At 51.2% G+C, this 22518-nt stretch overlaps 1 long non-coding RNA gene across 1 annotated transcript; it reads right to left on the bottom strand.

Moving 5' to 3' along the window:
- Nucleotides 1–52: 52 nt before the first annotated feature.
- On the bottom strand, nucleotides 53–5990 carry LOC132506042 (uncharacterized). The gene is made up of 3 exons (XR_009535686.1): nucleotides 5782–5990; nucleotides 1099–1168; nucleotides 53–564 (listed from the first exon to the last, which is right to left on the bottom strand). It is a non-coding gene; the product is annotated as an uncharacterized LOC132506042 (long non-coding RNA).
- Between the last annotated feature and the right edge of the window lie 16528 nt (nucleotides 5991–22518).

The raw sequence follows: 22518 nt of genomic DNA, 5'->3' as shown, positions 1-22518 counted from the left end.
GATTGTTATGGAAAGGCTTTAATGAATGTTGGCTTGTGATGGGACTGTTGAATAACTCACTCACTTATCTATCCATCCAGCCAGCCAGCCAGCCAGCATTTATTGGGCACTCACTGTATGCCAGGTAATGCCAGCTAAGTTGCAGCTCAGGTATCATTCTCACTGACCTGCCTTCAAAAGACGCCATCAGATGTACAAGGTCCTTGTGAGATGAGCCAACTTGGGGCTTTATTGTCGTGGGAGGGACACCATGTTGGGGGAGCGGTCTTCCTTTCATGTATCGCAGGAGGCCACTGGTCACAGAGAAAAAGGCCCATTTCCATATACCCCTCCATGGTTGGAAATGCTACTTACATTAAATTTCTCTTTCTTAGAATCTCCTCGTTTGTGTCAAGGTGTGAAATTTCTTGGGGGAAAAATGGACACAGTCATATAAAATTAGCCTTCAAGTTGAATGGATCTTATTAGTTTCTCACACTCCAGGTACTTCTGCCAAACTGATCCTGGCTGGGCACCCACGGGGTCTGGTTTCCACTCAGAACGCTCAGGATGGGGTCGGGAGATCTGGGGATGGGAGAATAAACGTCATTTGTTTCTCCTCTCCTATTTGGCAGTTAAGCATCACAGCATGGCTTGGAGGATCCCTGAAAACCCGAGGGATTGGGGACCCTTTCACCACGCTCCTTCTGCCTCCACAGAGAGGAGGTGGGGGACAGGAGTAGAGTTTACCTCTCTGAGCTGGGGATGGGAGCACGGCCACCAGTGACAGGGTCGGGCTCAGCAGTGGGTGGGGCTCACCCCACTGGGACCCTGGACTTGGAGGGTGCCAGTGGCACCGCAAGCTGACGTTCTGGGGGCGGGGCATGGAATCTGCCCCGAGGAGGGAGACTTCTTGAAGAAGAGCAAGGGGTGGGAAGGGCGCCCAGAGGCACGGTCTCTGCTGCACGGTTGATGTCTGGGGTTCTCACGGCAGCCTGTGGGACGCCTGAGCAAGGGAGTCCCTCCTGCCCCCAATTTGTGGGCAGAGAAATAGCTCAGCAAATCCAATAACATGTCCAGGATTACCCAGTGAGTTCTGGAGGCTGGATTGGAACTTACCATCCTTTCTCTACACCACGGCTTCCCGGACAGGAGCTCTGTGTTGACCCCGCCCCAAGGCAAAACAGTGCTGTAGAAAAACAATTGGGGGTGTCTGTGAGGAGGGCCCTGGGCAGGGAAGGGTGCCCTTCACTGCATCTGTCCTCAGGTGAGGTCAGTTGAGAATGACCCGGGAACGCCTAGAAGCATCACCTCCCGTCTGAAGACTACAGTTCATGATCAGGCCAGGCAGACACACATGCTCTCCTTTTCATTCCAAGTAGTGGGCACCTGGATTGCTTAGAAATTCAGGAAACAGAGTTGGTTAGAAACAGGAATTCAAATGAATTGCCCCTGAAATCCAAAGAGCCCAGGGAACCAGTGGGGGAGGAGGGGTATCTGGTTCTTAGGAATCAAGTGCTCATCAGCAGCCCTTTTGGTTCAAACTTTGAAATTCTTACTGAAAAGGGGTGGATCCCTCCTTCCTCGGTCTTTTGTTCTATTCAGGCTTCAGTGGATTGGATGAGGCCCACCCACTTTGGGGAGGACCATCCCACTGATTCAAGTGCTAATCTCATCCAGAAACACCCAGAAAGAATGTTTAATCTGGGCATCCCATAGCCAGTCAAGTTGACACATTAAATTAACCATCACAGCTTGGAAAGTTTCTTCCTTTCTTTCATGAAATTGGAGGCATGGTCTTTGTAGCTCAGCTTATTTCCTGGGGGAGGAGGGGAAACATTGAGAGCTACTGGGGCCCAGGTCAGGACTGAATTCTTTTATTTATTTATTTATTTGGCTGTGCCGGGTCTTAGTTGCAGCACACAGGATCTTGGTTACAGGATCTAGTTCCCTGACCAGGGATCGAACCCAGGCCCCCTGCAATGGGAGTGCGGAGTCTTAACCACTGGACCACCCGGCGAGTCCCAGGGCTGAATTCTTGGAGTCAGCAGTAGGGAGTGGAGAGAGGAGCCTGGGCAGCTTTGGTGAGGAGGGTTTAAATGCCAAAAGACAGGAAAAGGTATATGAAGAAGCATCCATGTGTGACATTCTTCGAGAGTCATAGATGGGATATAGATCAGAATATCTTTTGATAGTTTTTATCTAATGGCATTTCTTGGAAGGTGCTGCCACATGGGGCTGTGGGATTAACTCAGATACATTTAGAGAGTGGCCATCAGAATCTGAGAACTCAGGTGTTGTGTTCAGTGGCACCTCCTATTAAAATAATCACTCAAGATCTGAGCTCTTGTGTAATAAAGAGTGTGACTGGTTCCTGGGAGGGAGCTTCTAAGTCTTTGGAATTCCCTGAGTGATAGGAGTGCCTGTTATACATGGTGGACTCCTAGGCCCACAACTAAGTTTAGGTTATTGAGACGACTCAGGATGGGGGTGGCCACAACATAGAGACCAACCACGGGACTAGCAGGCTGGGTCCTTGAGCCAGGTGATGTCAGCCTGCTACAATCTGAATGTTTTTGTCTCCCCCAGATTCACGTGTTGAAATTCTAACCCCCAATCTGATGGTATTTGGAGGTGGGCCCTTTGGGAGGTGATTAGGTCATGAGGGTGGAGCCCTCATGAATCGGACTGTGACCTTATAAAAGAGACCCCAGGGAGCTTCGTAGCCCCTTTGGCTATATGAGGACACAGTGAAAAGATGGCCATCTGTGAACCGGGAAGCAGGCTCTCACCAGACACTAAATCTGCTGGTGCCATGATCCCACATTTCCCAGCCTCCAGAACTGTGAGAAATACATGTTTGTTGTTTATAAGCCACCCAGTCTATGGTGTTACAGACTGCTGTTTATAGCCACCCAGTCTATAACAAAATATAGACTATACCGTTTATACAGAGAGTCTATATTTTGTTACAGTAGCATGAATGGACTAAGAAACAAGCCAGACTTTGGGGGTAGGATGGGGTAGGAGGGTTGGAGATTGAGTTCAGTCACCTGGCCAGTGATTCAACGAGTCCTACCTACAGTGAAACCCCAATAAAAGCTCTGGGCCCTGACACTTGGTGGAGCTTCCCGACTGTTGAACACATGGGTATGCTGGAGGGCGGCACACCCAGACCTCACGAGGAGAGGGAACAGAAGATCCTCCCAGGCCTCGCCATGGGGCCTCTTCACTTGGCTGGATCCTTTATAATGAAACTGTAACCAGAAGGACAGCACTTACCTGAGCCCTGTGAGTCATTCTAGCAAATAGTTGAACCTGATGGGGGTTGTGAAAACCTTCCAGATTTGTGGCCACTTGATCAGAATTGTGGGTGGCCTGGGGGCCTCCAAAGTGTGGCTGGTGTCTGAAGTGGGTGCAGTCTCGTTGGGGACTGTACCCTTGAACCTGTGAAACTTGTGCTAACTCCACAGGGGTAGAGTCAGAATTGCACTGCGGTAACTGCAGAGACAAGAGAACACCATGCCTTACTGCATTTCTTTCAAGCGAGAAATATCTTTTGTGAGCTTATTTTGCGTCAGGCATGGCAGTGGGTGCCACACATCCCACCTAACTGTTGAATGTCATGTTACTAAAGGAATTCATGAAGCTTAGAATATCGCTAGTGTCAAAGGGGCGACACTGTGAAAAACACACTGAGATCGGAATTACTATTTTTAGGAGGATGCACAGATTTGGAGAACCAGATTTTCACATAAATTCATTAAACCAAGGAAGTCTAAACGCTTCATGAAGTTAAGGGCTGCAAAGTAATCGTCAGGCTTGCTTTAAGAGGTATTCTGCTTGTGAATAACTGGGAGTCGCTTCTGGCTAGAGAAAGGGTGCCGGCGGCAGGCACCCTGCTCTGTCCTTAGGTCTCCCGGGCTGTACCAGTTGCACTGAGTTTGCTGACTACTAGGCGGGGCAGCCCGTTGGCAGGGACTTGGGGTGCGCCCAGAGGAGGAAGGGCTTGGGGGCATCCTGACCCTCATGGGGATGGGTGGGCACGGGCAGAGAAGAACGGGTGGATGAGGGTCTGCAAGTTCCTTTACCGAGGTGTTCCTGGCCTGGAAGCCAGGCCCCCTGTTTCTGAGGTGGTCAGTCTCTGTTGTAGGGACACTCTCACTGGATTAGGGCACCTCGTGATTCAGTATGATCTCAACTCTAACCTTAATAATTACATCTGCAAAGACCCTGTTTCCAAGTAAGGTCACCTTCTGAGGTTCTGGGTGGCTATGAATTTTGGGGGACACACCATCCAACCCATTACACCCTCTAAGTGTCAGTCAATTGGTAGACAGACCAGGGGGCCAGAAGAGGTCCATTGTCAGCATTATCACAGTACAGCTGAGCTGGGAGGTTATCTCAATGGAAAGAGGGAATATTTATAAACTCCTGACACTGTCCCCAAACACAGGATGCCCAAGGTCACTTCCTTCTTTACTGTGAAGAATCTCCTGAACAGCCTCTGCCTTTCCTGCTGTCCTCAGCTCTTTGGGAAGAAGCTGAATCCTTTATTTAAGGTCTAAAGAGATTGTCTGAACAAAGACTAATGGGTTAAGCCCAGGCACAAGACGACAAATTGTTCTCTTCTGCTGTCTCAGCCCCAAGGAAGGTTCTAAAAAGAGACTAGGATGCTCTGGGCTGGAGCAGAGGGCTGCAGGTGGCCCACCGCGGGCTCGCCCCTCTGTCTGTCCATCCCACCCTGACACCAGCTAGACCCCCAAGCAGAGAACAATGCTGCTGCAGCCAAAGAGCAAACGGTTTCCGACTCCAGGCCACTTGTTATTCTTTTGTGCAAAGAATAAAAGCACAGTTTGAGACCAGAGAGGGGAATTAGGCCCCTAAGAGTTCTGAAACCGGAAGGGGGTTCCCTGCTCCTTGCCTGACTTCCTCCACCTACCCCTGCCACCTAGACTCCAGCTGGGCCAGTGAGGGGAGTCGGGTCCGCACTACTACACGGGGGGGCCAGAGCGGAAGGCCAGGTCCTGCTGCCCAGGTGCGTGGGCTGGCAGAGGAGGGGGCTGCCACCCCACGTGAGAGGCAGGAAGGACTGTCCCTTCTTCCCCGTCCACCAGGCCCTTGCCCAGGGTGAGCGGGCAGAGGGTGGTCTTTGATTCATGGTAGCACCAGCCCCGCCCTTGACAATCGATCACGGCGGTCACTTGTCCACCATGACAGGGATGGAAAAGGGAGAGCCGGGTGGGTGCTTCTCCCACAGTCTTCCTGGGAGGTGGAAGTGAAAGCAGTTTCTATTTTATGGGCCAAGGTGGGAGCAGAGGAGGGGAGCTCAGCCTCCTGCTCAGGGGGTGGCCAGGGCTGGGTTTCCCATGGGGCCTGACAAGGTTCGGACACCCGCTGAGTTTGGATCCGTGAATACCGGGCAAGGCCTGTGGTCTCTGGCACCCAGCGGACTCAGCCCCAAGAGGAGGTGGCGCTCAGGGCGGCTGTTTCCTGGCTCTGCCCCCAGTAAACACGGCAGGGGCCTCCAGGGGGCCGGAGCCCACCCAGTGCAGAGCTGAGGGCTGGCTGAGGGCCAGGGCGGCGCTGTGGTGCTGGGGCCACAGGTGCTGGGCTCGGGGCTGGAGGAGGACATTGGCGATGCTCAACTTCTTCCCGAGAAGGGCCTGGTGCAGAGCGCCGACGGCGACCCTCCCAGATTTCCGAGCCGCTTGTGGCGTGGGGGGCTGGGCGGTGTTGCAGAACAAATGGGGAGTGAAACTGGGTGTGGCGAGGGCGGGAGGCAGCCTGGCAGGGTCTTACCTTTGCTGTCTGCCTCTCTGACCGGTCCAGAGTGAGGAGGCCTCTTCATGCTGTCTGCCTGTGCCCGGGAGGCAGGCTGGCGGCTCTCAACAAGAAGCATCAGGATCCGGCCGGGCCGCGGCCCACCTGAGTGGGGCAGGTTTTCCTCTCTCTCCTGGCTTTGCAGAAGGGCTGCCCTGGGGGACAGTGTGGGTGGCCCTGGGGACCGGAGGGAGATGAGCTCAGGATCGCAGACCTTGAACCAGGGGCCAATCTGAGAAGTAGGAGGATTTGAGGGGTCATGGACCAACCTCCCAGGGAGTCGCCACGGCCAGCCCAGGGCACAAGAGGGCCCGGGGGTGGGGTGGGGTTGGAGGAGGGCCCAGCCCAGGCTTGAGTCCGCTGCAAGCAGGAGTAAATAATGAAGCACTGCAGCTACTTACAGAACCACCATCTGAAGGATGCTTGTGGATTTCTTTCTCTCTTTTTTTTTTTAAATTTATGTTTGGCTGCGTTGGGTCTTTCTTGCTGCGCGCAGGCTTTCTCTAGTTGTGTCGAGCAGGGGCTACTCTTCGTCGTGGTGCGCGGGCTTCTCATTGCGGTGGCTTCTCTTGTTGCGGAGCACAGGCTCTAGGTGCACGGACTTCAGTAGTTGTGGCTCTCGGGCTCAGTAGCTGTGGCTTGTGGGCTCTAGAGCGCAGACTCAGTAGTTGTGGCACATGGGCTTAGTTGCTCCGCAGCATGTGGGATCTTCCCGGACCAGGGCTCGAACCCACGCCCCCTGCACTGGCAGGTGGATTCTTAACCACTGCACCACCTGGGAAGTCCCGTGGATTTCTTTTGACTTCTCCTTTGCACCCGTGGAGTGTCTGCCTCATGTGTTCCCACCTGCCAGAGAAGCTGAGACTCCAGGCTGGCTGTTTTAGGTTTGGTTCCTGGTTGAACAGATTGTCCCAGAGGCACCAAACATCTGGACTTCCTCGGCCCCCAGTGTACCCCAGCCAGTGGGGATTGCCGGAGTTGCTGCCGGGGAGGCCTGTGCCCACGCCTGCCACGTGAGCCATTCATTAGGTTGTGTAACAGACAATCCCAGTTAGAAAGAGAAACCACCTGGGTATTTTTAAAAAGAGTGAATTTGTTGGTTACTCTAATGATTAGAGAGTGGAGAAACCAAAGGGTAAAGTGAGGCAACTCATGGATTAGCAATGCAGGAAGCCACAACCATCCCTGGGACTGGAGAGGCCAAGGGAGGAAGTGGTTTTACTGGACCCCGGGATCTGGAGCCATTTGGTGGAAGGGGGAGTCACGGCAAGAACCACGGACCCTCGGGAGCTGGGGCTGCAGAGGGAGCGACTGTGCAGCAGGTGCCAGAGACGTGGAGGAAAAGGAACCATGTGGAGAAGTGGGGGGACAGACCCTGGCTTCTTTCATCCTGCTTTCCAATTTTTAAATATTTGGATAAAATACACATAACATAAAATTTACCACCTTAACCATTTTTTTTTTTTTTTTTTGCGGTACGCAGGCGTCTCACCGCTGTGGCCTCTCCCGTTGCGGAGCACAGGCTCCGGACGCGCAGGCTCAGCTGTCATGGCTCACGGGCCCAGCCGCTCCGCGGCATGTGGGATCTTCCCGGACCGGGGCACGAACCCGCGTCCCCCGCATCGGCAGGCGGACTCCCAACCACTGCGCCACCAGGGAAGCCCTGTTTGTTTTTTAAATAGCAGCCATCCTCATGGGTGTGAGGGGATATCTCATTGTTGATTTGTATTTTTCTAATGATTAGTGACTTTGAGCATCTTTTCATGCACTAGTGCCTCCTATTAACCAAACTTACCCAGAAGCCAGAGGGCAAGTGAGCTTGGGAAGTGTAGTTTTTTGCATTACGGAGTAAAGCAGGGAAGGCAAGGCCCAGGTGACAGCTGTGGGTGTGTGTGAGGTGGGTGGGTAGAGCAGGTGGCACTGTAAAGGCAGCAAATATCCCAGGTAGTGGAAGCTCACAGAGAACAGTAGTGACATAAGGGACTCAATCTCCAGCACACATCAGTGTCCTGTGGAGGAAACCAGAACCCAGGGAGGGGTAGGGACCTGCTGAGATCTCACAGAGCAGGTGGCAGAGCTGGGGTTTGCACCTGAGTCTGCCTGACTTCCAGATGAAAGCTCTTCCCACTCTGTGCTCCCTGCCATCCGCATGATGCCTGCAAGGATGAGGCTCACCGGTTATGAAAGTGCCTTGCATTTTCACACCTCATGGCTTTGCTTGTGCTGCTCCCCCTGCTTGGAATGCTTTTCCCTCCTTGCCCACCTGGCAAACTTGTACTCTCGGCAGCTCAGCTCAAATGCCCACTCCTCTAATCTGACCACCAGGGAGAACAAACCCCAAACCATGAACTATTGGCTCAATCCGTCTAAACAGCACAGAACAGTGACAGGGTCCCTGTCTTCACTCCATGTTGGATGCCTAATGTTTTTCTTTTCCCAGCATGCTGTCCATAGACTTCTGATGACTCCGAATTTCCTCTAGGGGTCTCCCCCCACCGTTTCTTGTGGATTGGGCAGTGATGACACCCCTCATCCCCAAGTTTATTATGCAATCCATCTTCCTGGTCACAGTGACTGGCCCTGAGACTTTAGCTGAGCCCTTGGACAAGAGAGACCGTCTTCCACAGGGCTGGCAAGGCCATGAAGATACCATGGGGACCAGGCCTGCCTGAGAGTGAAGCCAACAGAGGGGAAAGAACAGTCCTGGGCTGCAACAGCAGTGAGTCTTGACAACATTGTTTCTGTGCCTGGATACAGCTATGCCTGAAGCCACCTTTCACCTGTAGACGCTAATAAGTTCCCTCTTTTTGCAAGACCAAGTTGTGTTGGGATTTCAGTCACTTACCACTGGAAGCCATGATTGATGCATGTGCCTTGTGCCCAAGTTCTGGCCTTACATGCCTTGTTGATTCAGAATTCCTTGGCTCGTAGCTCTGTAGGTCTGGTCCCCAGGACAAATGGTCCTTCTGAATATCCTGTAGTATGTGGTCTGCACAGAGAAAAGCAGATCAGAAATCGGTGGGATACCACCTGGGGAGTTTCAAGTCAGGAGGGCACACTTTTCCTGATTCCAGGCTCGGTGACTTGCCCAAGGCCCCCAGGTGGTGGGTGGTGGAGCTGGGACCAGCCAGGAAGTCGGGCCCCTTGGCTGCTTTGCTCAAATCTGGGTCTCTGACAAAGGCTCTAGAGGGGTCTCCTTGTTAGGCCAGGATAAGAGACCCGTTCCTCTTCCTGAAACAGCCACAGAGCCGAAAGAGCATTGCTTGGTGAGAGAGCAGAGTGCTGAGGCTTGGAGGCCTCGGTGGCCCTGCCCTTGCTGAGGCAGGCCTGTCCCCTTCCCAGTTGCCCAGGAGGGCCGCTGCAGGGCACATGGTGCCCTGTGCTTCAGGGACAAAGCCGGAAAGAAGCCCCAGCGCCTCGTCAGCTCGGCACCACCCCCCGCCCTTCCCCGGGCACTTTACACATTCAAAACCTATTTTAGAAGTAGCAGCTCATCTGATTCTTTTTAATGCACTTCCAGGCAGCACAGATGTGCATCAGGGAAAGAATGTTCCTTGAACCAAAGTGCTTCTGTGGGCCTCAAGCTCCTCTCCCTTGGCGCCCACTGCCAGGCCAAGAGCCTCCTATGAACCATGCATTAGTTCTGGTGATGGCTGCACACAGAGGGTGCAGCTCTTGAAAAGGGAGGGGTGTCCATTGTGCACTCAGGAGGCAAGGGTCAGGGACTCCGGCTGCGGGGAGGAGCAGACTCTGAAAGGGAGGATGGATGGAGGCTGGAGGAGGTGAAGCTGGCAGTGTCCAGAGCCCTGCCGCCAGGTCACGTGGGGACGGGGCCCTGGCTACTGCCCCTCCCGCGCTGTCATCCATATGTGAGAGACTTTATCCTGAATGGGGGATCTGGCACCTGAACAGTCCCAGATGGACTGGCTTGCAGGGAGGTGGGGTGGGGAGGGGACCGACAGATACAAAACAAAGCGCAGGGCGGGGCGGACTCTCCACAGGTGAGGAAAGGACGAATGACCAGACTGAGAGATGCAGGGCCACACGGCAACTCCCAGATCAGAATGATAGCACGGAGCTCCTTAAAACACACAGAGACATAAATTAAGCCTTGCAAGCGCCTGTCCCGAAAAACGTGTCAGCCAGACAGATGACGGAGGGAAGACGTCTGATGTTTCTGTCGTTTGCAAAAATACATGTTTTTGATTTGGAGGGGGAGGCACCAAAAGCCATGCTTTAACTTTTAAAGGAATTTTCAAAGGTTGTTTTTTTCTTTTCCAAAGCTGAAAAATGTCCCTAGAAGGGAACGTGAGCCATGTGTTATTGAGAGATGTCAGTCTCTCCCTTCAGTGATGTGAAGGAAGCCCAGGGCTACACCAGCCAAGCAGGTATTCCCAACCACGGTGGTCTTCTGGGGGAGGGCCCGGTGCAGGGGGCGCAGAGCTCAGCTCCAACGTCCATTACACACTGAAGGCTCATATGCTGAAACACTCAGGATCTTTCTCTGACTCATGATGTCAACCCACTTCCTGGGCAGTGTCCCTGTGAGTCTGGAAGGCATGGAGCTGCCTGTCTCGGGGCAGCCCCTCATCCCCAGCACCCTACGGATGAGGACTCAGGGGAAACCAGCAGGAGTGGATCCAAGGTCTGTGAGGCCTGAAGCTCAGCCCATTTGAGGGATTCTCTTTGAGAGAAAGGATACATAAATACAATATGGATTTAGGTATGAAAGCAAATGTTGATTTACAGTGAGAAAGGAAATCACCACCAAGTACCGGGAGCCCTGGGAATCTAGGTCTTTTTCTTCTGCAATGCCTTTAGGCAATTTATGAGACATGTTTGCTGAATCCAAGCTGACTTCTCTCCCCACCTAGAACACTCTATGACTGCCAGCATCTTCCAGCTCTTCCAGGGGCCCAAGCAAAGGAGGGGTCCTGACACTCGGGCTTTGTTAGCTTTACCGAAAATCTGCCCCTGGAAAACAAGGCTGACTAGAAAAGTCGTATCTCTGCCTTGGCTGGGTCTGCCTGCAGTGGGACCCAAGATCTGTGAGTAAATGAGAGGCAGGAGGATTTGGAAAGACCCAGGACTCCTGTGCTCCGGGATTTGGGGGCAGTTGCCCAGAGGCAGCCAGGCATGGGTTTGCAATTTCAGTTGATGGAAACCTGGCCAATTGAATCATATCCTGTTGGGAGAAATATCACATAGCGAGAAGGGGCTGGTAAGCCGGGGCCTGGAGACAGCTGTGGGCAGAGCCGTCCAGCTGGGGCCAGGGAGGAGGCATCCTGGCTCTGGCATCCAGGTTGTCTGCCAAGGCTGATCCGTGGCGTGGGAGAGGGAGCCTCCGGCTGCCTAGAGCCAGAACCCCCGCCCGAGTTTACCTCACTCTCCTGTTCTGGTTCCAGGCTAATCAGGTGAATTTGTGGGCATCACAGTCATTCTCCTGGAGGCCTGCCTGCCGGACAGGAGAGTGCAGATGGTGTGGAAGGAGGTCTTTCCACCAAAGTGGCCAGCCGACGGTTGTCTGGCTCTCCTTAGAGCCTGCCAGAGGGAGAGAGGGTGCTGTCCTGTCAACCTGCACATCTGATAACTGTATTTCTCGGGCAAATCATTAAATTGACATCATGGTTTTTATTTATCACTTTCTTTGAACTTGGTTCATGCCCGCTCACCCCCAAGAGGGATGGAACCATTCACTATGCCCTCAAAATCATGTCTGGTGCAGAGCCAGCGCCATAAATATCACTCGAAGGAATGGAAATTAGATTTTGAGCCTGCAGGAGAAGGCCAAGCCCAGAGAGTAATGCATTCCCAAGGAAAATGGTCACCTTGGGAGGGCCAGGCTAGGGGAGCAGCTGGCCTGTCCTGGGCTCTCTCTGATGTCTCACAGTGAGCTGTGGGTTTTTTTTCTTTTTAATTTTTATTGGAGTATAGTTGATTTACAATGTTGTGTTACTTTCTGCTGTACAGCAAAGTGAATCAGTTATACATACACATATATCCACTCTTTTTTAGATTCTTTTCCCATATAGGTAATTACAGAGTATTGAGTAGAGCTCCCTGTGCTACACAGTAGGTCCCTGTTGGTTATCTATTTTATATATAGTAGTGTGTATGAGCCATGGGCTTGAAGTGAAAACTGCCACTGAAACGTGGGTATCCCTTTGTTATGGGCTGAATTGTATACCGAATCCTCCCAATTCATATGTTGAAGTCCTAGCCTCCAGCAACTCAGAATGTGACTCTGTTTGCAGATAGGGTCTTCAAAGAGGTAATTACATTAAAATGAGGTTGACAGCCAGCTGGGAAGGGAGCCGAAGTTTCTGTACAAGCCCAGGAACGCTCGGCCAGCACGCTCCGGGGCTGCCCTCCCTGCCGGCTTTCCGCTGGCACCACGTTCACTCAGGAAGGCCCTGGTCTTCTCTGCCCTGTTTGTCCCGGCTGTGACTTTCCTCATGCCACCCCTGGAGGCAGCCCCTGATATGTGTTTGGAGAACACACACAGGCTTTCGAATTCTCTAGGGATGTGGAGTCAACTACCCTCAGCTTTGGGGAAGAAGCCAAGGGGGCCAACAGCCAATTACAATTCCATTTACACTTTGTGAGTGGAGATCATGCAGATATCAGTGTTGTTTATTCCAAGGAGCCCATGACTGGAGCGCCAGCCCAGCCCGGGCCGGCCCCTCCACAGGAAGCCACGAGTCTGTTTCCAGGCAGGCTTCAAATGAAGCAAAGTCTCCACTAGCTGTGACCACCACTCTGCTGCCCATCACTTCTGAGAAGATTCTGAACTTCTGCCCAGAAGTCTCCATTCTGGAAGACTGCATGTTTGTGGAAGACTAGTGAAGTAGGATGTACCCAGCCAAGGAGAAACAGCAGGGCATTGTACACAGATGAGGAGAGGGTCATTTCTTAACCAGGTCCCGTTTAATGTGGGCTCAATAAATGTACATTTGAATTGAAAAAAATATTAAGTCGAGGTCATATGGGTGGGCCCTCACCCAATAGGACTGGGGTCTTTATAAGAAGAGGAGATTAGGACACAGACACACAGAGAAGGAAGACCACGTGAAGACACAGGGAGACGACGGCCATCTACAAGCCATGGAGAGGCCTCGGAAGACATCAACCCTGCTGACACCTTGATCTTGGACTTCCAGCCTCCAGAACTGGGAGAAAATAATGTCTGTTATTGAAGCTGCCCAGTCTGTGGACTTTGTTAAGTGAGCTTGAGCAAAGTGATACATTCCTCACCCCACCCTGCTGGCCCCTGTGGCGTCCTGTGGATGAGAATGCCTGCACTCTCCTGGGGCTGCTCCCTTCTCTCCACTCCCTGCCCTGGAACTCCATCTCTTGCTCACATGGCTGTGGCAGTCTCCTCCACTCTGCAGCCAGGGTGAGTCTTCTAAAGCCCAAACTGACCACCTTCGTTCCCAGCTTGAAGGCCTCCATGCCTCTCCACTGACCAAAGATAAACCTCAAACTCCTAAACGTGGCACTCTGAGCCCCCCTCCTCCAGAGCTTCATCTGCCCCCATTCCTACTTCCTACTTTGCTACAAACTGTCTGCACTCTCCCCTCACCACACATTTTTGGGTCTCTGTGACTTAGTTTGTGTATTAATTTGCTAGAGCTGCTGTAACAAAGTACCACAGATGGGATGGCTTAAACAACATACATTTATTGTCTCACAGTTCGGGAGACCAGAAGTCCAAGATCAAGGTGTGGGCTGGGTCAGTTCCTTCCAAGGGCTGTGAGGATCTGTTCTAGGCCTCTCTCCTGGGCTTGTAGATGGCCATCTTCTCCCCGTGTACCTTCCCATGGCATCTCCTGGTGTGACTGTCCCTGGGTCCACATTTTCCCCATATAAGGACACAGGTCATATTGGACTAGAGCCCACACTAATGACCTCATCTTAACTAATTACATCTACAAGGACCCTATTTCCACATATAGGCACATTCTGAGGTGCTGGGGGTTAGGACTGCAACATATAAAATTTGGGGGGACACAGTTCAACCCATTACACATGGATATGCTGTTGTCTCCATCTGGTATGTTCTTCCCCTTGTTTCTTTTTCTGGATAACTCAGTCATCCTGGAAGATGTAGTCCCAGCTGGACCCTGCCCCGCCCCTTCCCCTCCCCATCCTCCCCTTACTCCTGACCTGTGCATCCAGGCCCCATTCCCGTGGGCCCCGCCCACCCTGGCCCCGCCTTGACCACGCCCCAGCACCACTCCTCTTGCACCCTTCACCTGCCTGTCCCAGTCTGCACCGAGTGTGGGATCGCTGCACCCGCCTCACACCCCCTCCCTCACTCTCCCCAACCCCAGGTACCTTGGGTCCCCCTCTGCTTTGTCCTTTAATTCTGCTCATCATCTTCCTTCTCCCTCTGCTGTTGTTTGTTTCCAGAATTAATGAGACTGAAATTACTTTTCAGAACTTTTGCGGGATTCGGGGCATCCCTTCAGGAAGGCAGGAGATGCCTGGGGGAAGCCTGGCGCTCCTGAGTCGTTAAATGATTCTGGGGTCGAGGAGGCTCCCTGCAGGAGTGCTTCTGCAGGATGCAGTCTGCAAACAAGGATTGTTGATGTGCACGTCGCTGGGCCTGGGGCGGGAAGGGGCGAGCTAGCGGCTCCTGACAAGAAGGAGGAATGTTAGTAACAGCAGCGGCTCACCTCTGGGTAATTTACCAGCCGTGTTCATGCCACCGTCTGAGTTGATCCTTATTAACAAATGAAAGGGACTTCCCTGGTTGCGCAGTGGTTAAGAATCCGCCTGCCAGTGCAGGGGACACGGGTTCGAGCCCTGGTCTGGGAAGATCCCACATGCCGTGGAGCAACTAAGCCCGTGCGCCACAACTACTGAGCCTGCGCTCTAGAGCCCGCGAGCCACAACTACTGAAGCCCGCGTGCCTAGAGCCCATGCTCCACAACAAGAGAGACCACTGCAATGAGAAGCCCGCGCACGGCAACGAAGAGTAGCCCCTGCTCACGGCAACTAGAGAAAGCCCGTGCACAGCAACGAAGACCCAACGCAGCCATAAATAAATAAATAAATAAACGAAACAAAACAACAAAAAACAAATGAAAGGCAAAAAATTCATGCTGGCATTGTTTCTATCCCCATTTTAAAGACTGGGAAACTGAGATCTGCCTCTTTGGAACAAGGAGATGTGACAGGAAAATGGGGAGGAAACCTTGAGCTTGGACAGGGAGTTGGGGTCCTGTTCTGAAACCACAGGAAGGGGAAGCCACAGAGGGAAAGGTGGCTGAGAACCAGCACAGCTGTCTCTGTGCTTAGCATCTAGGCCAAGCTCAGCACCTTGGCTGCGTGATCCCAGGACCAGCTGCAGGCCTGCATGGGGCCCACCAGACCCCCACGTGGTGAGAGAAACTTCCTTCTACCCCAAACCCTGGGCTGAACTGACAAAAAAAAGGATCTCCCACATTCTCCAGGTTTTTGTTATTTGAAAAGCCGTGTTCAATAACCCCATCAAAGCTGCCAACTGACCAGACCCAGAGAGTGGCTGTCTCAAGGAAACAGTAAACTAGATGAAAGATGACTTTCTCCTACTTGGTTGACATGCTTTATGTGTGATCGCTCCTATGACAACAGAAGGTATATAAAAAGGCTCAGTTACGGCTTCTTGGAAATAATAAAATAACTTGGAGGGACTGGTATGCCAAGGAGCCTGCAGATGAACGTCTGGCTGTAAAAGAGGACTAGCCTCATGTTTTGTCAAGTTGCAGCTCAGCTGCCTGGCGGGTGAGGAACGGAAAGAGGGATTATTTTGAGAATGGTTTAGGATGCATCCAGAAGGGTCCAGTTCATTGTATGATCAACATTCAGACTTGAATGAAGGGAGCGAGCATTACAGTTTTCTCGCTTTGAATATCCTTTTGGGAGATAGCAGTTTTAGGACTGAGTATAAAATCTAATAATTATCAGCTACTCCTGTATAGAGAAGAAATCCATGTTCAGACTCTATAGCATGTTGTGCCACCTGGAGGTGAGGGGTCATTACCTCCACATTACAAATGGGAAAACTGAGGCTCTGCAGGCACAGGGACTGTCCAAGGCCTCAGAATAAACAAGAAACAGAACTGGGAATCAACCTAAGAATCAGCTAACTTCCAGGCCTCTGCCCTGTGGTCACACTGTAATATAATGATTTAAAACGGACTGTTCTCTTCCAATTGTACTTTAAAAATATGTAATAGGAAAGCTCCTTTAAGAAGACTTGTAAATAAAAGCTTCTGTTACCAAAATAAAATCCATTTTAAAAAAGCCACTCATTAGAACATAATGGGATATATTCATTAAAATTATTGGCTCAACATTAGCTTTCTCTGCCCTTGTTAATTTTAAATATTTTAAAATATGTGGCAAGACAGACCTGAAATTATTCGTTTAATTTATTATGGTAACATCTTAGTGTTTAATGTATTTCCAACACCTTTGTAAAGCAACATCTCACTTTGGTGTCTTTTTTCCCCTTCTTTTTCTTTTCTATCTAAAATTAGAGTTGGCTTAAAAGACATGGAAATGCAGGGCCAGTGTGGAGGTGGGACTCTCCCTTCTAGGAATGTTTTATTCCAGTTCCTTGAGTTAATTTTTTTTCCCCAATTTTATTTGGGTATAATTGAAGTATGTGAAACCCTACATAAAGTGTACTATTTGATCCATTTTGACATATATATTTACATATCCATCACTATACTCAAGATAAACATTTCCATCATGCTCCCCCCCAAGTTTCCTCATGCTCCTTTGTAATTCATCCTTCCCCTTCCTATCCCCAGGCAACCACTGATCAATCTTTTGATTACTCTGCATTTTTTAAGAATTTTATATAAAGAAGACTTGGAAATAAAAGCTTCTGTTACCAAAATAAAATCCATTTTAAAAAAGCCACAGAACTGTTATACAGTATGAAGTTATACAGTATGAATTTTTTTTTTGCTCCATTTAGTGATTTGAGAGTCATTCACACTGTTATATATCAACAGTTCGTTCCTTTTTCTTGCTGAGTAGTATTCCACTGAATGGATATACCATAATTTCTTTATCCATTCACTCATTGATGGACATTTTGATTGTTTCCAGCTTTGGCTATTTTGAACCAAGCTGCTATAGACAGGTGTATCAGACTTTGTGTGGATATAAGATGTCATTTCTCTTGGGTAAACATCTAAGAGTGAAAAGACTGGGTTATATGGCAAGTGTATCCTTAACTTTTTAAGGAAACTGTCAGACTGTAATCCAAGGTGGGTGTACATTGTACATTCCCATCAGCCAGGAATGAGAGTTCCCGTTGATCGACATACCTGTCAATTCTGGCATTGATTTCTTTTTTAACATCTTTATTGGAGTATAATTGCTTTACAATGTTGTGTTAGTTTCTGCTGTATAACAAAGTGAATCAGCTATATGTATACATATATCCCCATATCCCCTCCCTCTTGCATTTCCCTCCTACACTCCCTATCCCACCCCTCTCGGTGGTCACAAAGCACCGAGCTGATATCCCTGTCCTATGAGGCTGCTTCCCACTAGCTATCTATTTTACATTTGGTAGTGTGTATATGTCAATGAATTCTGGCATTGATTTTAATGTATAGTTTTGGACTGTGCCAGGGACTAAACTATTGGCTTATTTAATGATTGTCTATCTCTAAGTCCCATCAATGTTACCTTCTAAATATCTCTCCTTGCTCACTGCTCCTGCCTTATTAACTCTCTCCTAAATGGCCTTCCCAAGGGTACATTCTCCCCTTCAACCCAGGCTCCATGTGCCAACCAGTGAGGTCTCTTCACGATGCAAAACTGGAGGCGCCTTTACCCTGTTTAAGACCATGTCACAGTTTCCAAGTAGTGAGAATACATCTCTCCCAGAATACAGCTATAACCCTGTAAGATCTGCCCTGATGGCCTAATCCCATGCCCCAATTCCCAGAATCCAGTCTTCCTTCTATTCTTTTAGTGGTTAGATTCAGCCAGAAAACATGCTTTGTTTGGTTCCTACCTGATGTACGCACATTGTTTTATGATTTTTTTAAAATTTGGAATAATTTGTCAACATTAAACACATAAAAATCCATAAAAACATTAGTGGGTGGGCATTCCCCCTGCGACAGATGTGAGCCAGAGCTGATGGCCACTCCTTTAAGACAGGGCAGGTACCTGCCCACGCCTCACCATGTGCCCCCGCCCCCTTTCCGTGCACCTGCTCATCTCCACTCACCTTTGCTAAATTCACACCTGTTCCTCTTTCAGATCTGACCTGAGAAGGGGAAGCCTCTGAATCTCCCATCCTGCCGCCTCCAGCACAGGGAACCCACACAGGCAGGGAGGTCTCCATATAGCGTGTGTACCACGGCCACGCCTCCTCTCCTTCCGGCCCTTGACTTTGTGAAATTGGTCTGCTGACCGCTCAAGACTCCTAGGATGTGAACACAAAGCCGCTTCAGTCTCTTGGGAGGCAGGGTAGGGGACTGAGGCCGTTACAGCAGCTCTGCAAACAGGAGGAGAGTTAATATGATGCATGAAATAGGATTTTCAAGTCTGCAGCAAGATACAGATTAGGTCAAAAGAGGTAAGAATTCTGGAAATTACTTCAGCTCCTCCTTTAGTAGATCTAGAAGCAGGCCTGGTGGTCTGAATCAGGGAAATCTGCCCCTTCAAGCCCAGTGGCTTTTGCAGGAAGTGGGGCGTGGGCACAGGGAGCTGAGCTGTGTCATTCATACACGCCTCTCCTGGTACTGGAGGTGCACATGGGTGGGGGCATTACACAGGGGCTTCTGTTTCACTTTCTTTTCAGGATCTCGGAAGGGGGGAGGTGGCCTCCCAGGCGGCCCTGCCCCAGCTGGTAGGAAGAGGGAAAGCCCTGAGTCCCCCTCCTCCAAGTGCCCCTGTTATGTGACGTGGGCGGAACCAGAAATACACTCCCTTGAGAAGGATGAGGAAGCTGGACTTCTGCCTTGACCTGGGGTTGGGGCCTGTGGGCAGGGATACGTGGGCTGCAGGCCTGACCTCCTGGGCCCTGGTCGGGGATGGGGCACAGCACCCCTCCCAGAGGCGAGAAAGGTCAGGGTCGACTGCAGCTCTGACCAGGCCCCAGGAGAACAGACCTCCCTCACCCCTTCACCCAGCGATGGACCCTCACAAGTGGCAGGTCTGCACACAGACCCTGGGAGCAGGGCCAGCTTTGTGGGTGTGTGGCCTGTGCAGTCCACAGGGCCTGTGCTCAGAAGGGCATGTGCTTGGTATAATGCTCTGCTGTCACCATCTTGAAATGCGTAGCAGTGTTTGAACCAAGTACCCCACATTTTCCTTTGGCTCTGAGCCCTGAGAATTACGTAGCCAGTTCTTCTTAGCAGACACCGGCCACATGTTCATCCGAGGATGCGATAGGGTCCAGGGCCCCTTTCCCCTGGGGCTACCAGGTCATAAAACTACCCACCGTCCACATTAGCCAGATACCATCTTGAAGGGTGGGGGGGGACTTCTGGGGGCCCGAGGGCAGAGAAACCCTGAAGAGACTACAGAGACTATTTAGATTATGGAAGGATGCCATGTTTACAAAATTAGACGAAATTTTGTTTTCTTCTTCCCTTCCCCTTCCTCCAGCTACAAGGGGGTCTGGGAGGAAGATCAGATTACCTTATAGAGAATATTTATAGAGGAATAAAGAGGCTACACTTTTCACATCTGCATGCAGTGGGAATCTGCGTGATCCTGCTAAAATGATGTATCTCTGCTTTTCATCCAGCGACACCTTCCTCAGGAGACCCAGCGAGGCGAGACAGTCTGGGAGCCAAGCCTATCACAGGGACCCCGTGTGGTGGAGAAAGCCTGCCCACATTCCCCTAGACACCCTCTTGGACTGCCAACCTCTGAATCCCTTCTTAGCCACTTGGCTTACCTTCCTTCCCCCAGCTTCAGTCTTATCGTCTGTAAAATGGGATATAATGGTACCTACCTCACCTGGTTGTCACGACAATGAAGTGAGACAATGAACAGAACACACCCAGCCCACAGCCCAGCATGTGGCAGGAACTTGGTGGGTGTTAGTCGGACTGTTTTCCAGGAGAGTCAACATGCTGGATGAACAGATAAGTCCCCCCTCCCCCTTAGATCTGCCTCTCCAACTGGTCACCACTGGCCATGTGTGGCTATTTAATGTTAACTTAAAATTAAATGAGGTTAAAAATGCAGTTCTCGATTGCGTGAGCCACATGGCAAGTGCTCAAGAGCCTCGCGTGGCCAGTGGCCACCGTACTGGATGGCGCAGATAGAGAATATCATCCTCCATCATCGCAGAATGTTCAACAGGACAGCACTGCCTTAGGTCAGCGAGCAGAGGCAGGGCCCTAAAAGGAACAGAAATAAATAGGGAGGGCAGGTTTTGATGGGGTGAAGTTTGGGGGCATCACTTGGGTGGGAACCAGCTGTGGGGCAACAGGAGGGGATCTGAGAACACACAGCGCTTCCCAGCCCACCTGTGGGAATCCAGGACGCTGGCTTCATCCTCCACCCTCCCCAGACAGTCCACGGATGAGGCAGTCAGTGGGGTCACTTATGAGCCAGGGGACATGTTGGGTGCCTTCCCTGGCCCCGGGGAGACCTCGGAGGTGGCGCCTTGAATTTCCTTGGCAGTACAGCGAGAACAGGCAGTCACGCTGAGTCCTCATTTGTCCTCCCTAAGTGCTAAGTGATCCGTGATACACTGAGGCCCCGACTGTTTCTGAAGGGCTCTTTTAAGAGATCGCCAATAAAGTTCTAAAAGGATCGTGCCTGTTTGGGGGAAGATAATGCCAGAGCGGTGCCAGGAGTTTGTCAGAAGAGATTCCAGCCGGGTGAGTATTCAAGGAAGGAGATGCAGTTAGCGCTGGGAGACAATGAATTAGATGGCTGGATGTGTCACTGTGATAATGATGAACAATAAATGACCCAGGAGCTTCTGTAACTCACAGGAGAGGAGATTAGGCAGGGAAATTTATGGCCTTGTAGTGTGGGGGTGGGGGGTGGGGGGGGGAAAGAGAATGCCTCAGACGTGCCCTGGTCTTTTGAAGAGAAACCTTCTCGAAGACATACTCTGAAAAAAAAAGAAAAAAGCCTCTTGTCAAAAGTGTCCAAATTTCCTCGAGACAAAGGATCTCTGGCTGTTACAGACAATCTCTCCATCTAGCCCCATCCTTCTGCAATCCCTCTCCCCGCCTCCCACCAGCTCCTGCCAGCCAGAATTAGGGCAGCAGTGGGGACAGGCCACTGCCCCACCCTTCTCTGCAAATGGGCCATGGCCAGGGTGAGAAGAGCCACCAGCTGGAAAAGGACATTGGGAAATGGGTTTCAAGAGTTTCACAAGTGCAGGGAGGCTGCTATTTTTATTAGGGTCCAGGGGTTGCCTTCTTAATATCCATTCAGAGCAACCACTGGAAAGACAGGAGTCAGAAATAAAATGGGCCTCAGGTCTGTGGATCGATGTCGATCTTTAATCATTTATTCATGGTCTTCAGGGGAGCTTCAGCACAGCCTGTGTGGGAAGGCACTGAAGGGGGGACCTGCAACCCCGCCCTCCCTCCCAGGCTCTTCTTGCCAGCTTGCAAATGTGCATAAGCATCTCCCAGCTTACACAACCCTGCCTTGACCTCCCCTCTCGTCCCAGCTCAGCCCTGTTTCTGGGCTCCCTGTCAGAGCACAGACTCTCGATCAGCTCCCTGCCCTCGCTGAATCCATCCCTCTCCGCGCCCGCCGTCTGCTGCCCCTGCCGAAATCACTCACGACAAAGTCACCTCCGAGCTCTGGGTGTCCAGAATGAATGGGCGTTTCCGGTCACCTCGCTGTGCCCTTGGCAGCGTCCAGCATGCTTGGCCGTTACCTCCTTTCTGAAAAGCCTTTTCTTTGCTTTCTTGGCTTCTGTGACCTCGCTGTCCCGTGGGTCTGTGACCTGTGCCGGGTCTTAAATGATAAAGCTGACTGAGTGACAACAGGGTGAGGATAATGCCATTAAAAGGAAGTTTATTGTTACTCACATTTCCCCTGGAACAGAGGCACACATCCATGCAGGGCCCGGTGGGAAAGCACCAGAGTCAGGAGGCAGAAGCAAGAGGAAGGGGAAAGCACAGGCCACATCCTTTATTGCGATCCTCGGGGGAAAGGCAGGGCCGGGGAACAGCCTAGGATTGGCTAGTTTGAATAATGGTGGCAGGGTCTGAGCTACAAGGTGGTCTCTAGACGTCTGGTGATTTAGGGCAGAGGAAGTACTGGGTTGGTGGGTGAGAGTTAGATAAAGGAGATGGTTGGGGGTCTGGACTTGGGATTGTTAGAAGGTTTGTAATATGATTTTCGTATGCCCGTGAAAGCTAGGCCACAGGGGCGGTGTAAACAATTTGACTATTAGTTTGGCCCCATGATTAAGAGATGACAAATAGACACATGCAGAATCTAAGAAAACTCAGGACAGTTTGCACCAACCTTTTGGCAGCGTTTAATAGGCCTTGGTGGAAGTATATTCATCACAGAAATTGACAGATGCTACACATCAGGGCTCCCCTATACCAGAGAGCTGGTTGTTAAACATTTACCAGCACACCACTGCCATGGTTCATCTGCTCTGTGGCCTAAGCCAACGTGGGAGGAGAGGTTGGGGTATTTATCGCCCCGCCACCCCGCCTGGCTGTGCCTCTGGCATTCTCCTCCTGCCTGGCAGTG

The sequence above is a fragment of the Lagenorhynchus albirostris genome, chromosome 15 (genome assembly GCF_949774975.1).
Source record: "Lagenorhynchus albirostris chromosome 15, mLagAlb1.1, whole genome shotgun sequence".
NCBI classification, from domain to species: domain Eukaryota; kingdom Metazoa; phylum Chordata; class Mammalia; order Artiodactyla; family Delphinidae; genus Lagenorhynchus; species Lagenorhynchus albirostris.
Note: the sequence above shows the minus strand (reverse complement) of the source record. Positions and strands in the feature narration are given on the sequence as shown.